Source organism: Canis aureus, chromosome 24, assembly GCF_053574225.1.
Source record: "Canis aureus isolate CA01 chromosome 24, VMU_Caureus_v.1.0, whole genome shotgun sequence".
Classification (NCBI taxonomy): Eukaryota; Metazoa; Chordata; class Mammalia; order Carnivora; family Canidae; genus Canis; species Canis aureus.
The window spans coordinates 41961390-41976521 of NC_135634.1; positions in this window are offsets into that span (position 1 = coordinate 41961390).

The following is a 15132-nucleotide window of genomic DNA, read 5'->3' on the forward strand; positions in this document are numbered from 1 at the left end:
CCCAGAAGTGGACCCTGAACTTTATGGTCAACTAATATTCGATAAAGGAGGAAAGACTATCCATTGGAAGAAAGACAGTCTCTTCAATAAATGGTGCTGGGAAAATTGGACATCCACATGCAGAAGAATGAAACTAGACCACTCTCTTGCACCATACACAAAGATAAACTCAAAATGGATGGAAGATCTAAATGTGAGACAAGATTCCATCAAAATCCTAGAGGAGAATACAGGCAACACTCAGCCACAGTAACTTCTTGCAAGATACATCCACAAAGGCAAAAGAAACAAAAGCAAAAATGAACTATTGGGACTTCATCAAGATAAGAAGCTTTTGCACAGCAAAGGATACAGTCAACAAAACTCAAAGACAACCTACAGAATGGGAGAAGATACTTGCAAATGACGTATCAGATAAAGGGCTAGTTTCCAAGATCTATAAAGAACTTCTTAAACTCAACACCAAAGAAACAAACAATCCAATCATGAAATGGGCAAAAGACATGAACAGAAATCTCACAGAGGAAGACATAGACATGGCCAACATGCATATGAGAAAATGCTCTGCATCACTTGCCATCAGGGAAATACAAATCAAAACCACAATGAGATACCACCTCACACCAGTGAGAATGGGGCAAATTAACAAGGCAGGAAACAACAAATGTTGGAGAGGATGTGGAGAAAAGGGAACCCTCTTACACTGTTGGTGGGAATGTGAACTGGTGCAGCCACTCTGGAAAACTGTGTGGAGGTTCCTCAAAGAGTTAAAAATAGACCTGCCCTACGACCCAGCAATTGCACTGCTGGGGATTTACCCCAAAGATTCAGATGCATGAAACGCCGGGACACCTGCACCCCGATGTTTATAGCAGCAATGTCCACAATAGCCAAACTGTGGAAGGAGCCTTGGTGTCCATCAAAAGATGAATGGATAAAGAAGATGTGGTCTATGTAGACAATGGAATATTCCTCAGCCATTAGAAAGGACAAATACCCACCATTTGCTTCAACGTGGATGGAACTGGAGGGTATTATGATGAGTGAAATAAGTCAATCGGAGAAGGACAGACATTATATGTTCTCATTCATTTGGGGAATATAAATAATAGTGAAAGGGAATATAAGGGAAGGGAGAAGAAATGTGTGGGAAATATCAGAAAGGGAGACAGAGCATAAAGACTCCTAAGTCTGGGAAATGAACTAGGGGTGGTGGAAGGGGAGGAGGGTGGGAGGTGGGGGTGAGTGGGTGACGGGCACTGAGGGGGACACTTGACGGGATGAGCACTGGGTGTTATTCTGTATGTTGGTAAATTGAACACCAATAAAAAATTAATTTATTAAAAAAACATTCAAAAAATACTCTAGGTCTATATTTAATACATCTCATAATTTGTCTATTTTCTTTAATATATGGAATATAATTATTATAACTTTTTAAAATATATATATATATATTTTTTGAGAGAGAGAGAAAGAAGCAGACTCCCCACTGAGCTGTTAGCCCAACCAGGGCACCATCTGATGCCCCTGAGATCATGACCTGAGTTGAAGTCAGAGCTTAATTATAATTTTTAATGTACTTTTTAAATTCTCTCACCTGTGTCATTTTTGGATCATTTTTTATTGATTTTTCTCCTCGTACTCTGTATGCCTAGGATCTTTTTTATTGGATCACAGACATTGTGAACTTTACCTTATAGTTTGCTGGATAGTTTTGTACCTCTCTAAGTATTCTTCAATCTTTATTAACTCTTCTGCAATTAAGCTACATGAAAATAACTTAATCTTTTGCTTTAAAGGCTTTGTCAAGTGGCATTAGAGTTGCCTTTATCTGGGAGCTAATTTCGCCCCATTGTTTGGTGGATACTTTCCTGAGCTCATGCACTGAAAACTGTGAAGTTTTCCCACTCTGGCTGATGGGGATGCTAACTATTCCAACCAGATGTGATCTCTGGCTCTGGTTTCCCATAATCCTCCAGTGGCTCTTTCTCTGGCCACAGGAGGTTTCACTCACATGCATGTACTCGGTCATACTCAGCTGAAAACTAAAGGGGAAAACTTCTGGACCTCTCTCACTGTGTGAAGTTCTCTTCTTTCAGGTACTCTCACTGGCAGCTTCTCAGCACCTTGGTCTCCTTTGACTGCCTTTCCCTGCTCAACTCAGGGAAACCACTAGGCCGAGATCACTTTGCCCTTCAGCCCCATGCTATGACCTGACAGTAATCTGGGGCAATCATAGGTCATATCCATTTCCTGTCATGATCCCTGTCCTACTCTGCCCGACACCAATATTTGAAACTGTTGCTTTATATATTTTGTCCAGTATTTTAGCTGGTTCAAGCAGAAGGATAAATCTAGTCACTGTTATTACATCTTGGCCTGAAATTTTTTTCTAATTTTTTTAACCTAAAAATGTGTAACTCTGTAGGGAAGCCTTGTTAATAAGAATCTTCAATATCATATCAAATATTGCCAGTGGCTTTTCCTTTTCAAATATTTTTTTTAAATAGTATATCTAGGAAAACCTTTTGTTCCTTTAATGCTTCTCTGGAATAAAGCATTAAAGATGCAAAAGAAGTGGTAGTGATGGCAAGGCAAGAATCTAGGACAGAGAGATAGGAAAGAAATGACTGAGATTTTAGGAGAATATTTAATACATAACAAAATAATTCTCGGAAAGCTTTTCAAGGTATTTTAAAGGGTAACAATACAATACTAAGAAAAGAACATTTTTTAAATTTAGTATGAGAACATGGTACAACTTTAATAAAAATTCATCAGTGAAACATGAAAAAACAAAACAAAACATTAGCCTAACAGGGACAGACTATGGCAAAAATGCTGAGAGGACCAAACATTACATCTTCTCTGCTATTCTCCTAAGTCTTTATTCCCAGATGCCCTTAGAGAACCTCTGGGTTGTATTTTGGTTTTTCCTGATGTCTTCCTCTTAATCATATCTTATCTATGTTGTATTCAGGAGACCCAGTTGAAGAACAAGAAATAACCGTGGGGTTTTGTTTTTGTTTTTTCCTGAGCACTTATATGCTAAAGTGCCGGGTGGAACTCTATGAGTCAAAAATTAGGCATTTTCCATGGAATATCTTGCAGGAGTATTCTAGGAAACATTACTGGAACAAGTGAAAGGAGATAATCTAATTTTAAAACTGCAAATGAGTATCCCCCCCCATTCTGATGTCCTATATTAGTGTCTATACAATTCATTTGGTACATATTTTCATATGCTTCCTGAGAAATGCTAAATTTCAGAACTAGCAAGAATTTTTCAAAACAGTCTCACTTCCTATAAAGAGGAACATGATGGGCTGAGTGGGTAGTTAGGTAACATTTATAATTTTACACCATTCATGGTTCCTCTTGAGGGCCTGCTCTGATTCATGAGTGGAGACTGCCTGGAACATTGTATTGAGACAAACTGTGGAGCCCAGTGGGAAATAGTGCTATGTTCTATGAGCAATACTCTTCATGGCCAAGCAAGGTTGAGGGGCAACACACAAGTCCTCATCTTGGCCAGTCCTGGAGTATGAAAGTCACAGCATGGGGCCCTCATTCCTTAGGGATCAAGAGTCTATTGAATCCCTTATAATTAACACAGTACCTGACTGAGAATGCCAAATGGCAATTATTGATTGAATGGAGGCTCCATAACTGCTATATTTTTCCCATAGCACTTACCACGTTCTCACATAGCATGGTATGTACTATGTGTGGTCATTGATGACAGCAATTGGGAAGTATCATCTCCTCGTAGGTATACTCACTGCCTGAGCAGCAAATAGAAGTCTGTAAAGAGAATCTTAAAGCCTACAAATAAGTGTATCTCCACTCTTTACTCTCTCCAGGAAAGTTGGTCCTGCTGAAGCGGAAGAGCTAGGTCTTGTCTCACGGAGTCCAACAATGAATCTCGAAGACAAAGGAGAGTGAGTAAAATGATAGAATTTTATTAAGCAAGGATACAGAAAAGCTCTCAGGAATGAGGCGGGTCCTGACAGGGTTGCCACTCTGGATTTTTAGGGTTGGTCTTTTATAGAGAGCTGACCGGGGAACTTAAATTTCTTTGACTCCGCTCCTGGTGGCACCATTGGTTAAGGACTAGTGATAACACATTTATGGCTTACTTCTTTTTAGGGTCTGGTTATTTTCTGTTGACCACAGGAGATTGTCATAAATAAGACCTCCCCCTCTGACACTTAGGGCAGGGTGGTCTGGAGTATTCCCTTATCTCCAATTTCCTTATACCTCCGCATTTTGGGGATTTCTTTGAACCTGTTCACATGCCCCCTTACCTAGCCCTGCCTGTTCCTTACTGCTACCTTACAAAATAACTTTCCCAAGTGTTTAATATGCTAATTCATTTTTGATTGACTTCTGAATTGTCAAATATTGAAAATTTTAAGGCTTGAGACCTTGACGACCTTGACCTTCGTACTTCAGAGGCACCAAGTAAAAGACAGCCTTACAATGCTATGCCGAATTCCATTCACAAAGAATTTTTGTACCACTGTAAGCATTTCTACCCATAAGGCCACATGTGCCACTGGCTAGAGTGACAGAGTATCGAGAGGTAAAAGGAGTGGCATTTCACTTCACAATTGCTGTCATCAATGACACACCTTCCCCCCCAGCCCACACCAGCACCATTACACTGCTGGCCCTGCAACCAGCAGAGAACTTTGTGATGCTGAGCACCCCTCACTTTAGCTGAAGCTGATCCTGGCTTTTGCCTAAATGTGCCATCTATGCTAACCTCCAGAAAGATCTTGTTAAAATAAAGATTGTGGCATACAGCACTCAAGTCTCAAGCTCTTACTATGCTTTTGAGGTGTTGAGAATTTGGTCCAGGGGTCCATTGCCCCAAAATTATCTGAGGCCCCGGTGGAACACATTGCCAGGCACAGGTCCAGAAGTATCAAGGCAGGATCTTCGGCAGGTAAGAAAGAATTTTTCATGTGACCTCCCAGATATTAATATTTCCATGGGCACCAAAACCTTAAGAAATAACTAGAGGAAGAAGAATTTGGCTTTGATGATGAGTGACAGGACTCAGAGGCTGCATTTTTGTTTTCTCTTTCTTTCATCCACACAAACATAAAAAGCCATGTCTTGCTTTCTGACACTTGCCTGATCTTACTTCTGGTACAAAGAAATAATTTCCTCTGTGAGTCTGTTTACATCGATGAGCTGCCCAGAAGTTTCTGTAGAAATATTCCGTAAAAAATCATGTTAAAACTGTCCTGCTTTTCTCACTTAAGAATCCTTTGAGATCTCAAGCTATTTGTAAAGATGTAAATTCAGTGGCTTATGATACGTTCTCCTCCCTCTTTTTTTGTGTGTGTTCATGCTGAAAAATAATTCTCGGTATTTTATACTTATGAATAATTCATATACAGTGAAAAAATGCAGAAAGGAAGCAGTGTGCTGCTATTTCCATGCGAAATAACCCCCTAAGCTTCTACTTGAAAGTCTCACAATATCAGCATCTGGATATTTATGGCTCTAACTACAACAGGGAAGATCATCTGCTTATGTAATAAATCTGTCAAATTCAGAATGAAGTCTGTGTTTTTCAATTAAATTTGGCTGTTGAACTTAGAATTCGTCTTTGGCTAGGCCAAGAGAGATGGCAGCAGTTAGTAACTACCACCTGTCTGGGAAGGTGAAGTCATGGCATTGAAACCAAGTACAGCTGCCTTTACTCACTTTTTTGGAGACTATTTCAGCCTCAGTTCAACAGAGAAAAGAAGGCTTTTCTATGGGAGGAAAATAAATGTTATCAACAGGTCTGAGAGAAACAGTGAGCCAGACAATGCAACATCAGGCCGTGGGGTTGTCAGCAGCTCTTTTCAGAAGCTGTTTCTCTCATCTGGAAAACCATTACCTGCATGCCATGCACCCTTTTCCTGCCTCAACTGTCTTTCAGAAATGGGGCTGGGAGAGAGTTGGATGGAGCATCATTTATTCATACCTTTAATCCAATTTCATTTCAACATTTGGGTGTTTTTTTCTCCAAAGATAACTTAGATATACTCAAGTTGAATTGAGAAGAAAAAAAAGCTGGGATGCCTGGGTGGCTAAGCGGCTGAGCATCTGCCTTCAGCTCAGGGCATGATCCCAGGCCCAGGGGTTGAGTCCCGGCATTGGGCTCCCTGTGAGGATCCTGCTTCTCCCTCTGTCTATGTGTCTCTCATGAATAAATAGATAGAATCTTGAAAAGAAAAGAAAAGAAAAGAAAAGAAAAGAAAAGAAAAGAAAAGAAAAGAAAAGAAAAGAAAAGAAAAAAAGAAAAGAGAGAGAAGAGAGAGAAGAGAAGAGAAGAGAAGAGAAGAGAAGAGGCCAAAAGCAGTAGCCATGCAGCAGGAAGCTAGGATAGGAAGTAAAATTTTAGTTAGAAGGCTCTTCCCCAAGGTCATCCTTTAGAGGTTTTTACTGCATTTGTCTCTTTTGTGTTCAAAATGTTGAAACCCGTAATTAAAAGAATATAGCCTAACTGTCCAGGAAGGTTGGCTATGGGAACAGAAATGGTTTATGCAGGGTTATTCAAATGGTTGTGTGTTTCTCATTAACTACTTTCCAACGGATTTCAGAAGCCAGCATTACCAGGTAGTATATAATACAGATTCCCTGTAAAGATTCCACTGGAGTTTTAAAAGACAAATCCTAAAATGAGGCTTCTGTTTTTCCCTGGGGGAAAAAAAAAAAAAAAACATGTTTATTCTTTATTAAAATGGGCTGATGGCCTAATGATTTCTGAGCTTGGTATTTAAAGTACAGTTTTCTTGGCCTTTCTCCTGGCAAGTGCAAAAGTGCTGACAGGCATGGGTGGCGTAAAGGATCAGTGCTGGCTGGTTGTATGCAGGGTTGTCAGAAATCCTGGCCCACCGTTTTCCATTGGCAGGCTTGCTCTTTAATCACACAGATTTAAATACAGAGTAAGCAAGAGACCGAAGATAATTGTCAAAATGGGTGGGCAGTTGCCCTCCTCTCAGGGGCTTAGCATCTCCATACATGGCCTGCATGCCTCGTCCAGGGATGTCAGCTACAGATTCAGAAGAAATGGACTAGTTTTCTTTACTGTTTTTTTTTTTTTAATTTCAGTATTTTAATTAGTTATATAAGTATTATATAACAAGGAGCTGGGTATTCTACAGGGCATTGTTAATCCTATTCGTGTATTTCTACCTCAACATCAGGCAGATATGGTTGATTTCACAATATGCATGTTTAAATCTGCATAAATTAGATGTTATGAGAACACAGTTTTTCAACTCACCATCAGGTATCTTCACATTTCCTAGCCTAATGTATTTATGTAACAGCTCAAAGACAATTTTTTTTTTTTAACCAGGGAGATTACTAAAATGATTACAATCATCAACTGCAGGTTAATTTTGAATAAAATTAACTACAAAATTAACTACAGGTTAATTTTGAATAAAAGATTTCCTTGAAGCATATTAATTATTCTAACAATACTTGTGCTTGAAGGTGTGAGGTTTTATTAAACAAAATTTTTATTAAATATGTAGAGTAGCACCCTAGTGTGTAGTCTTGAAATATATCACTTCTGTGTGTTTTCTCATCTGTACAAAAAGGTTAGGATAGATAATCTCTAAAATCACTTTCAAATCTCATTCTATTACATTAATGATTACAAAACAAGATCTCTGTGTTTTTTTCAATAAATATTGATCAACCATCTTTGTGCCTGGCATTTACATAATACATAGTGAAATGTTTACAGGTAATATTTAGCCTTGACAACAGTTCTGTGAAGCGGGTATTTTATTCCAATATTATCAAGGACGAAATTGTCGACATTCCACAGCTTTGTAATTGGCGAAAGTTGGACTCAAACGCAGATGTGTGTGTCTGTGTGTGTGTGTGTGTGCATGTGTGTGTGGGTGTGTGTGAAAATTTGAGACCACTTATCTTTATGCATCTTTTTATCAAGTGTTTATTATGAGAATAATGGCATTTTGACAGATATAAAGAAGTAAAACACAAAGTCCCTTTTCTCAGGGAATTTGCATCCTAGTTAAAGAGACAAAACATGCAGAATAGTAAATAACATCAAAATTGATAACGCAAGCAGTTCCAACAAGTGTCAAATGATCTGATTGGGAGACACAATAAATGTCATGGGTTCCTGTGAGTGGAAACACAGAGGGGTTGGAAGCGGGCTGATTAAATTTAAGATATACTGCATCAGGACTTCTAGGCTCCTCAGAGAGGAACCAAGTGGGAAAATCTCAGTTTCTCAGTGGCAGGGATTACACCTTTGCTCTTCTGCAGCATTTTCCCAACTTGGAAGTATGATTCTACAATAAAGAAAAGCTGTTGTTGATTGACTGTGTTCTTTCTTTCTTTCTTTCTTTCTTTCTTTCTTTCTTTCTTTCTAGAAATATTATTTATTTGAGAGAAAGAGTGAGCAAGGGGAGGCACAGAGGAAGAGCATCTACAAGCAGATTCAAGGCTGAGTGTGAAGCCCCAAGATTATGACCTGAGCTAAAATCAAGAGGCAGATGCTCAACGGACTGAGCCTTATAGGTGCCCTGACTATGTAATTTCTTTTTTTTTTTTTTTTTGTCATTTCTTTTAAAGAAGAGAATGCATACCTTTTTTCAGTACTCTGAAAATACTGTAGAAGATTTCACAATGAAGGTGTTGTGCAGTGCTGGCCCTGTACTGTAGTGGGTGAAGGTGCTTGCCTTTGTTCTGTGCAAAAATGAGCACAGGGATGAGAAACTAGGCAGTCATCCCATAAGGTCTAGGAAAATATATTTATGTATCCATAATTTTATATATATATATATGTATATATATATATACATATATATATATATATAATTCAAACATCTAAATCAAGTGTATAGCCATGCTTACTTCAGAAGGTTGCATTAATTCGGATGCTTCTTCATTGTTCAAATTATTAAGGCATTGTTCAAATTACTGCTTAAATTATTAAAATAATCATGTGTTACTTTTCAAATTCCAATGACTGACATTAAAAAAAAAATGTTTCCCTACATCCTATGGAATCTACTGAGCTTTGCATTTCTGAATGAACATGAATATGGATCAAAGGAGTTCAGCACCCATCTTATTTTAGAAAATTCTAGGTGTTTTAAAACACCTAGAGAAGGAAATTGTATAGAAGGTACTTATGGCTGGTTGGCTTAGCTAGTTACAGACTAGAGTTACTGCCAGCCAGGGCATCAGCTTAATTCCTTAGTGGCATTTAGTTATGAGCAGTTCCATGGCCTCCAGCTGCCTGCCCAGACAAGCTGCAAACATCCTCTTGACAAAAGCCTATCGTTCTTAATGGGAATCAAGTGACAAAGTGTGGATGGTTCAGTGACATTCAAATCAACTGTGAAGGAAGGAGCTCCCTGCACTTTAGGGATGGGAATGAGTAACTGCTTTACACATGAAAGAAGCATGTCTTCCTATGCCACAATTTGTCTTTGAAATATTTCTCAAGACACTTTCACAAATTATTTTGCAAACCATTTACGGCCAAAAGTATTATTAGAGAACTCCTTGACTAACCTAATCGTCACAGAATGGATCTATGGGTAGATTTCCAGGCTCTTGTTGCTCAGTTCATCTCCAAACACAATCAGAATTGGATGCAGGGAGGTCCTGCTTTGGCTTCAGTTAAGTGGCGTTTTTACCTGAATTATGGAAGTCACTGAAAAACATAGAATAGAAAATTCTCTTCTGTATAGATGCAGTTTTCCCTACATCAGCCTAGAAATTCAAGCCATTCCAATTAATACAGATTACTTTGTTTTGTGGGATTTTAGGAAATAACACTGAAGGTGGACAATTTTTTGAAAAGAACCATTCAATAATGTCTAGGATTGCTCTAAAAATAACGATTCATAGACACAAGGCCCTGGTTTGGTTAGATATTAAATGTATTAAAATTTTACATTAATGAAGACACTTGGAAAGAAGAAACAGAAACAAATCAGTGTAACTAAAGACTTCTCAGTATTATATGAATATATTAAAATTTTGTATATAATGATTGATATGTTAAATAATTGGTGAAACATGAATTTAATCAACTATTAATATTGGTATAACTAGCCATTTATAAAAATAAAAAATTCCTATTGCATTCCATTCATTAAAAGAAATTCCAGGTGATCAAAATTCAAATATAAAAAATACCTAATATTCATTAGAAGAAATCAGTGGAAATGTTTCTCTTAAAATATTTTCTTGGGGCTCTGGAGTGGCATAGTCAGTTAAGCATCTAACTCTTGGTTTCAGCTCAGGTGGTGATCTCAGGGGTGTGAGACTGAGCCCTATGGTGGGCTCCACAGTCAGCATTGAGTCTACTTGACATTCTCTCTTCCTCCTGTCCCACCCCACCCCCCTTGTGCACGCTGTCCCTAAAATAAATACATTTTTAAAAAACTATTTTCCTGAAATAAACCCAATCTTCATTATAAATAAATCAAATTTATTTCTAAAAATATTTCTTAAATACAAAATGCTACTATAGAGTTTATTCCTTTACATATGATTCAGTAAGTTGAGAACTGCATAGATACTTTAGTGTTTTCTCTATCACCTACTTGTGTTTCATGTTTCCTAGGTGAGAAACTCAAACCTATCTATTCCAGTTACATTTAATTTTGTTGATTCTGGTAATTTTTTTTTACACTAGATCTTCAAATAATAAGAGCTAATACATTTTACAGTTTCTAAACAAGTAAATAAATACTATGTGATAAAAGCCTGAGTCCTGAGTGGAGCAGTTTTACTTTGGAGCCTAGAATGAGGTTCTAGACTCTGGGGACAAAGTTCAGGGTGGGAGAAATGAGGTAGGTCTTTCAAGGCCAGAACGTCATGAAACTTTTGTGTTACAGCAGAGCCACTGAGCTCTGCTGATTAACTGGCTACTTTAGGGCCAATGGTCAGAAAGGCAGTGGCTGGGTAGAGATGTCCTACTGCGGTCTAGGAGAGCCTACCTGAGATTGTAGGGACTAGAAGCCTCTGCTGTGCTTATATCATGTCCCAGTAAAGGTTATAGGCCAAGTCAGGTCTGCACTAGTGGCAAAAGACTAGGTTTGTCAGAGCTTATCATGTATGTTGACTTAATTTTCATCAAACCAATGAAATAGTTCTTGGTAGTCTTCATTTTAACAGGTAAGAAAAGCGAGGCACAGAAAGGTTCAGAAATTTTCTCAAGTTCTCAGAGCTAGTAGTGGAGAGCTTCTTGGATTTAGATAAGTCTGGATGCAGACTCTGGGTTCATATTTACTGTGCTGCCTACAAACTAGAACAATAAATTCAATCTTAACATGCACATGGCTACTCTTCTATACATAGGAAGAGAAAGAGGAAATTCTATAGATAGGAAGAGAAAGAGGAAAAATATATATATATTTAAATATATATGTATATACACACACATATATATATATATATATATATATATATATATATATAATCTTTTTTTTTTTTTTTAGGAAAGAAAGCAAGTTTGTTGGCACTTGAGTGGGAGATTTTCCTCTCTTTCCCCTTCCCTTCCTCATTCCACTCATCTGCTTCCTTTTTCCTAGATGTGTTATTTGGGGGGAAACCACAAGAGGTGGTATTTTTAAATGATAACATTTTAGTACATAGATATAGAACTCTCTGGCTATTGTTTTAATTATTATAGCTTCAGAGATCCTTATGAACAATTTAGTCCGCATCATAGCAGAATGAGTGAAGGAGGCATGTACAATTGCCTATTAGTGGACAGAGTAGTTTTAAATATACAGACAGAGCAGAGACCTGGTGACAGATGGAAGTGCTCCAGGCAGCAATTGCTGTACACATTCCTCTATCCGCAGCTCCATCTGTCAGCACAAGTGTGTTACTATTTTGGGACTCAATTTATCCACTTGGAGAATAATTTTCAGGCTTGTTCTTAAGGTTAAAATGAAATCTGTAACTCACCAAGACTTTTCCTGATTGCCACTGGGTTCCTTCTCTTTTTCACTAGAAATGGGAATTACTGGGGTGAGAAGATAATTTTACACTTGGGGGGGCGGTCAGGTGTGCTTGCGGGGAACAATAGAAGACAAACATTTGACACTAATACAAAGTAAAAGTAATTAAAAAGAAGAGTGAGGGTATCATGCTTTCTGCAGGGAACATACTGATTTGAAAATATAGCCTCATAAGAATCCATGAATAGGAAAGGCCAGACTCAAGCAGAAGTGTCTATTTCCACCACATCTATAAAGCAACTGTGAACCTAACCCATGAATTTAAAAGGGGTATCCAAGAAGTGAATTCCTAGCCAAATGACGTTTTTCCTCTCTCACAGGTAAAGAGCCTAGAGGTTAGATCGACCATGATCTTACTTCGGTATCAAGAGATGAAAATAATAATGTCTTGCCTGTGCCCTACAAGAGTGAAATGTGTATCTATACAGTGAAGTCTCACTCTAAGATTCTATAGGGGAGAGTTCAAAGGACACTATATCATGTACTCCATTCAAGGTAACAGCTAAGAAAAAGGTTGCCTTACTTTTGCCTGAAAACAAACAGATGTGCTTCCTCTTTTGAATTAACAAAATTTTCAAATTGAACACCAATAATAAATAGATAGATAGATAGATAGATAAATAAATAAATAAAAATAAAAAAATAAAACGTTGCAATAAATACAAATAACATAAATGTATTTAGACCTTAGGATGAACCCTCAATGATGCTCCCTGGTACCAGGACTCACATAAATGGTTATTGGAGAGTCTGTCCACTTCTAACTTTCAGCAAAGGAACTTGTCAGGAAGGACCTAGCTCCTGTCCTCCAAGAATACCTTGTTTTCCCCACTTTTTCTTGTGCTCCTCCACCAGAATTGCCCTATCTTCTCTCTGCTGCTTATGCAAATCCTACATAGCCTCCAAACACACGTTCCTCCATGAAGATCTACCAAGTGACTCCATTCTAGAAGTTTCTCTTCCTTCACTCTCCTTCTAAACCACATGATACTAGGGGGGGCTCCTAGTATCCGGACTTGTGCCAGCTGAGCAAGAAGACACTTGGATGGGGTGAGGCATATATGAGTGGAGGTGTGTCTGGGAAAGATAATGGAGGAAGAGAGCAAAGTGGGGCAGGAAAAGCCGTCAGATTGTGATGCCAATCTGAACATCTGTGAAAAGAAAGAGGGAGGAAGCAGAAGTGGACAAGGAAATGTGGGCTGTGGTGCAGATCTGGCATGGTTAGGCAGTGGAAAAGGGAATCAAGGACAGATTACCTAGTAGAAGAATCTCGAATGGGACAGAAAGGGCCAGGCTGTGGGATCCTTGCTGTGCTCATTGTCTGGAGGTTGCCTAGGAGGAGACCGACATTTGTTCAAAAGCTGTGATTGATGCAGGAGAGCTTGGTTCTTGTCTCATGGAGTCGAAGAATGAATCTCGGGGACACGGAAGAGTGAGTAAAGGGACAGAAGTTTATTAAGTAAACATACAGAGAAAGCTCTAAGAAGTGAGGGGGGTCCTGACAGGGTTGCCACTGAGGGCTTGTAGGGTCTTGTATTGAGAGCCTAATCAGGGAACCTAAATCCTTTGAACATATCCATTATTGAGTAAGGATTAGTGATAACACTTTCCATGGCTTACTTCCTTTTTAGGGTCCAGTAATTCTATCATCTATCTATCTATCTATCTATCTATCTATCTATCTATCATCTATCTATCTAGTGAGTATATATTTTTTATTGGAGTTCGATTTGCCAGCATATAGTATGACACCCAGTGCTCATCCCGTCACGTATCCCCCTCAGTGCCCATCACCCAGTCCTGCCATTCCCCTGCCCACCTCCCCTTCCACTACCCCTGTTCATTTCCCAGAATTAGTAGTCTTTCATATTCTCTCACCAGGGTCCAGTAATTCTTTGTGGGTCACAAGTAGCTATTATAACAAGACGCCACCTTTGGCACCTGGGACTGGATAGTCTGGTTTACTTTCATCTCCATATTTTTTGGATTTTTGTGAGCTTGATATTGTGCCCCTGTACCTAGCCCTGCCTAGCCCCATTTGTCCCTAACTCATGATGGCTGCAGAAGGACCTATAACTAGAGCCTGCCAGCTAAGGGCCCATCTTGCAAGTTCTTTCTTGAAGGGAGACCCTAGTGGCACACTCCCATGTTGCCACACTCAGAACCTGCTGATTGTTATTTTACACTATCATCTGTGTCTCTTGTGGCTGTTCAACTTACAAAGTATGGTAGGCTGAATGATGCCCTGCCCCCACCATAAAAGTTTAATGTCCTGCTCTCCAGGACCTGTAGGTGTGTGAACAAGTTAAAGGAACTTTGCAGGTGTGAATAAATTCAGAATACTGAGATAGGGTGATGATCTTGGGTTATACAGGTGTCTCCATCATAATCACAAGGGTCCTTAAAAGACCAAGGCAATCGAGTTAGAGGCAGAGTAAAAGATGTCAAGGTAAAAGCAGAAATTGGTATTGACAGGAACGGATCATGAGCCAAGGAATGCAGACAGCCTCCAAACTTGGGAAAAGGTGAGAAAATAGACTCTCTCCTAGAGATTCCAGAGGGAACACAGCCCCGCTCATTGCTTTTGCTTTTGCTTTTGAACCTGCTTAGATCCCATGGTCGGGGACCTTCTGCTGCTGTGTTCACTACTCAGCACATTAGCCCTGTTGATTTTAGGACTTCTGACCCACAGAATTGTAAGATAGGAAATTTGTGTATTTTTAAGCCACTAAATTTGTTGTAATTTAGCATAGCATTAATAGGAAACTATTTCAACAGATTTTTATGACTTGAGTCCTCGTGCAATATGACCCCTTTATAAGGGGACAGTTACCAAATTACTTAGAAATCATGAGTATACAGATTGTATTGGCTCCGACAATTGCCCAATACCAGCTGCACAACTAAGACAACAAGCTTTGCCTCACTATCTGGGTTATAAAGACTGGTTAATTAAACCAAATTCATCAAAAATTTTGCAGGAGTTTGGAATTCTAGCCCCAGGACCCATTAATGGAACTGTGTGGATCTCAGAGAGGGAAAGAAGCTCTCTGCCTAGGGATGCCAATCACATTAGGAAATGAAATCCACTGAA